This window comes from Giraffa tippelskirchi, chromosome 1, assembly GCF_054371585.1.
Source record: "Giraffa tippelskirchi isolate mGirTip1 chromosome 1, T2T-mGirTip1v1.2.pri, whole genome shotgun sequence".
NCBI classification, from domain to species: domain Eukaryota; kingdom Metazoa; phylum Chordata; class Mammalia; order Artiodactyla; family Giraffidae; genus Giraffa; species Giraffa tippelskirchi.
The window spans coordinates 157,574,802-157,580,116 of record NC_137275.1 but is presented as its reverse complement, the minus strand read 5'-3'; the positions used below and the strand labels follow the sequence as shown (position 1 = coordinate 157,580,116).

General features: G+C 39.9%; 1 pseudogene; it reads left to right on the top strand.

Annotated features, from left to right (window-relative positions):
• The first annotated feature begins 539 nt into the window (after positions 1 to 539).
• Positions 540 to 2,242, top strand: LOC145510205 (ubiquitin carboxyl-terminal hydrolase 14 pseudogene; annotated as a pseudogene).
• The last annotated feature ends 3,073 nt before the right edge of the window (positions 2,243 to 5,315 follow it).

The following is a 5,315-nucleotide window of genomic DNA, read 5'->3' as shown; positions in this document are numbered from 1 at the left end:
CTGAACGTCTCATTCTTCTTTGTATCCTCTGTGCCCAACACGTGCTCATGGAGACATAATAAAGACATAGGTGCTGAGTGCGCATAAAGCCACTTATTTCTGCCACGCTAATTTCAGAGAATCATATTACTCAAGACCAACTGGATAATCTCTTAATAATTAATCTGAAACGTTTTCTTCCCCATTGTCAAAATGTCTGTTGAGCAGAATGCAGTGTGAGTAAAACAATGTGCTTGCTCAAGTAGTAAATGCTTCATCGTAAGTCTGTAGCTCTTAGTTCCTATTCTTCTTCAATTACATACAAACCAGGATTATTGAAAGGTTGATCTTCTACTGAAGTTAAACAATAGAATCCAAAATATTGAGGTCAGTCAGGATAGAAAGGCCTACAGTTTAACCCTGAAATGCTGACTCAGCTATAACTAATTCTCCCCTCCAGTTTTCTCTTGATTTAAAAGCTCTTAGTGGGGCCATCGCCGCGCCTCTGCCTCTGCCGCCACCGCAGCTCCTTCGCAGCCCCTTCCCTTCACCATCCTTGCCAGGCCCGGCCTTCCCGCGCCGCCACGCCCCGCCATGCCACTCTACTCCGTTACTGTGAAACGGGGAAAGGAGAAATTTGAAGGTGTAGAATTGAATACTGATGAACCTCCGATGGTGTTCAAGGCTCAGCTTTTTGCACTGACTGGAGTCCAGCTGGCCAGACAGAAAGTTATGGTGAAAGGAGGAACACTGAAGGATGATGATTGGGGGAACATCAAAATGAAAAATGGAATGACTGTACTAATGATGGGGTCAGCAGATGCTCTTCCTGAGGAACCCTCAGCTAAAACTGTCTTTGTAGAAGACATGACAGAAGAACAGTTAGCATCTGCTATGGAATTACCATGTGGACTGACAAACCTTGGTAATACTTGTTACATGAATGCTACAGTTCAGTGTATTTGTTCTGTGCCTGAACTCAAAGATGCCCTTAAAAGGTATGTAGGCGCCTTGAGAGCTTCAGGAGAAATGGCATCAGCACAGTATATTACTGCAGCCCTTAGAGATTTGTTTGATTCCATGGATAAAATTTCTTCTGGTATTCCACCGATTATTCTACTGCAATTTTTGCACATGGCTTTTCCACAGTTTGCAGAGAAGGGCGAACAAGGACAGTATCTTCAGCAGGATGCTAATGAGTGTTGGGTACAAATGATGCGAGTATTACAGCAGAAATTGGAAGCTATAGAGGATGATACTGTTAAAGAGACAGATTCTTCATCTGCATCAGCAGTGACACCTTCTAAAAAGAAAAGTTTAACTGATCAGTTCTTTGGAGTTGAATTTGAGACAACCATGAAATGTACAGAATCTGAAGAAGAAGAAGTCACTAAAGGAAAGGAAAGTCAGCTTCAGCTTAGCTGTTTCATCAATCAAGAAGTCAAGTATCTTTTTACAGGACTTAAGTTGCGACTTCAGGAAGAAATCACCAAGCAGTCTCCAACATTGCAAAGAAATGCTTTGTACATCAAATCTTCCAAGAGCAGCCAGTTACCTGCTTACTTAACTATTCAAATGGTTTGATTTTTTTACAAAGAGAAGGAATCTGTGAATGCTAAAGTTCTTAAGGATGTGAAATTTCCCCTTTATGTTGGATGTGTATGAACTATGTACCCCAGAACTTCAAGAGAAAATGGTTTCTTTTCGATCAAAATTCAAGGATCTAGAGGATAAAAAAGTAAATCAGCAGCCAAAGACAGGTGATAAAAACAGTAGTCCCCAAAAAGAAGTTAAGTATGAACCCTTTTCTTTTGCTGATGACATTGGCTCCAATAATTGTGGATACTATGATTTACAAGCAGTGCTAACGCATCAGGGAAGGTCTAGCTCTTCAGGCCATTATGTATCATGGGTGAAAAGGAAACAAGATGGATGGATCAAGTTTGATGATGATAAGGTCAGCATTGTGACACCAGAGGATATCTTACGACTTTCTGGTGGTGGAGACTGGCACATAGCTTATGTCCTACTCTACGGGCCTCGCAGAGTGGAAATAATGGAAGAGGAAAGTGAACGGTAATCTTCATTTTAGCTATTTATGCTTAGGTGTGAAATAAATGTTATTTGTTGATCATTTCTATAACCCAGAGCTTTGGAGGAAGATGTTTAGGTGGTCCTATGTGTTTCCCCTCATGTGGAACAAGAGAGGGCAGAAGCAGACCACTCTGTGTTATCGACCTAAGCAATTACAGAAAAGAGAAAATTGCCTTTGGACTGTGCTGCCCTGTGTAAAGGTGGCAGGAAGAAGTTTTTAAAAAGCTTATTGCTTGGATTAATTTTTTAAAATTATGAGTTGAAATGCCTTTCAACCATTATTACCTTCTGTGATAATTTTTATCCATTTTTCAGCCCAAGATTCAGCAATCAGATGTTTATTGCACACCTATTACTCTATTATTTGTTGTTCTTGCATGGTTCAAGCCAACAGTGATTCAGTAGCTGCCCATCCGTTGCCTTATCCAACACAAATGTTGCCAGGAAGGTGGAAAGGAAGTCAGTTTTATCTCATTGTGTAACTCAGTGCTGCATCCCCACCCCCATGGAAACATGGGTACAATCAAGTATTTCTCCAGCCTGACTGTTGCTGGCTTTTCATGACTTTAAAATAAATTGTGATCAAATAATAGTAAAAAAAAAAAAAGCTCTTAGTGGGTAATCTGATTCTTCATAGATACAGAAAGATGAAATTGTGAGAGTGGCAAAATAAAGAGACTCACAAGTGTGTCCTCCTGAAGAGACATTTTAGTAAATAAGATTTATGGTTGGAATCTCCTGCAGTCATTGTGATTGGGCATTTCTAGCCAACATCAAAGTACATTGTACTTCAAAAAAGTTTCTATAGTCTCAGTTTTATCTGAGTGGCTTCCCCAAGGAATTTTAACCATAACCCCTTCAAATCTGAACTTGTATTCAAAATACAAATATTTATTTCAATTAGTACTTTTGGAAGGCATAAGTGAATGAGTAGATGATTTTCTGAATTCTTTTAATAAGACTTTTTGCTTCCATGCCCTGTTGCTTGCTTTGAGCCATGCACCCTATTAAACACCTTACAAGTACTATCTCCTTTAGTCCCATAATACTATACAAGGTAGATATTATTTATCCTCATGTTACTGATTTATAACTAATGTTCAGAGATGTTAAGTGACTCACTCAAGTCAACCTTCATAAGATCCAGAATTCAGTCATTTGTTACCACTTCCATTGCTCTTACCTGGTCTACATCACCATCACCTCTCAATGGGATTATGACTATAGCCTCTTTTCAAGTCTCCCTGCTTTGACCCTAATCACCCTACAGTCTATTCAGATTAAGCCACTCTTCTGCTAAATGCCTGTAGTGGCTCCCCATTTGTCTCTGAATAAAAAGTCAAATCCTTTCTTTGAGTCTTAAGGTCCTATCTAACATGCCACAGTTACCTCTTTAAACCCACAGCATCTCCCTTTACTCTCTTCCTTCTTCAAAGAAATTCTTGCTATTGCTCAAGGCCAAATGTGCTACCCTAGCCTTGTGGCCTTTGTCTCTGCTGTTTCCTCTTACTGAAACAGTCTCCCCCTAGATACCTGTATGACTACTTCTTAACATTCTTTTTTTTTTTTCTTGAGGATTAGATAGTAACCTTATTTTTTTTTAAAATACTTTATTTTATTTTTTCAAATGTATTTATTTATTTTTATTTTGGGTTGCCCTGGGTCTTCATTATTGTGCACGGGCTTATTCTAGTTGTGGAGAGCAGGGGCTACTCTCTTAGTAGCAGTGCAGGGACTTCTCATTGCGGTGGCTTTTCTTGTTGCAGAGCATGTGCTCTAGGCACATGGGCTTCAGTAGTTGTGGCTCAGGGGCTCTAGAGTGCAGGTTTAGTGGTTGTGGTACATGGGCTTATTTACTCCTCGGCAAGTAGAATCTTCCTGGACCAGGGATCGAACTTATGTCCTCTACATCGGCAGGCAGATTCTTATCCACTGTACCACCAGGGAAGTCCTAATAATCTTTTATTTTTGTTAATTTCTTTTATTTGGTTGCACCGGGTCTTAGTTGTGGCATGCAGAATCTTTAGTTGCACCATTCAAGATGTTAATTGTGGCATTGGACATCTTAGTTCTCCAAACAGGGATAAAACATGGGCCCTTTGCTTTGGGAGTTAGGGTCTTAGCCTCTGGACCACCAGAGAAGTCCCGAGATGGTAGTTTTCTTTCTTTCTTTCTTTTTTTTTTTTTTTGGTGGCTTAGGTTTTGTTTGCTTTTTTTTTTTAATAAATTTATTTATTTTAGTTGGGGGCTAATTACTTTACAATATTGTAGTAGTTTTTGCCATACATTGACATGAATCAGCCATGGGTTTACATGTGTTCCCCATCCTGAGCCCCCCTCCCACCTCCCTTCCCATCCCATCCCTCTGGGTCATCCCATTGCCCCAGCCCTGAGCATTTGTCTCATGCATCGAAGCTGGAATGATGTTCTGTTTCACATATGATAATATACATGTTTCAATGCTATTCTCTCAGAATGTCCCACTCTCACCTTCTCCCTCAGAGTCCATAAGACTGTTCTATGCATCTGTGTCTCTTATTCTGTCTCGCATATAGGGTTATCATTACCATCTTTCAAATTCCATATATATGCATTAGTATACTGTATTGGTGTTTTTCTTTCTGGCTTACTTCACTCTGTATAATAGGCTCCAGTTTCATCCATCTCAATAGAACTGATTCAAATGTATTGTTTTTAATGGCTGAGCAATATTCCATTGTGTATATGTACCACAGCTTCCTTATCCATTCGTCTGCTGATGGACATCTAGGTTGCTTCATGTCCTGGCTATTATAAACAGTGCTGCGATGAACACTGGGGTACACATGTCTCTTTCAATTCTGGTTTCCTCGGTGTGTATGCCCAGCAGAGAGATTGCTGGGTCATATGGCAGTTCTAGTCCCAGTTTTTTAAGGAATCTCCACACTGTTCTCCATAGTGGCTGTACTAGTTTGCATTCCCACCAACAGTGTAAGAGGGTTCCGTTTTCTCCACACCCTCTCCAGCATTTATTGCTTGTAGACTTTTGGATAGCAGCCGTTTTGACGGGTGTGAAATGGTACCTCATTGTGGTTTTGATTTGCATTTCTCTAATAATGAGTGATGTTGAGTATCTTTTCATGTGTTTGTTAGCCATCTGTATGTCTTCTTTGGATCAATGTTTGTTTATTCTTTGACCCATTTTTTGATTGGGTCGTTTATTTTTCTGGAATTCAGCTTCAGGAGTTGCTTGTATATTTTTG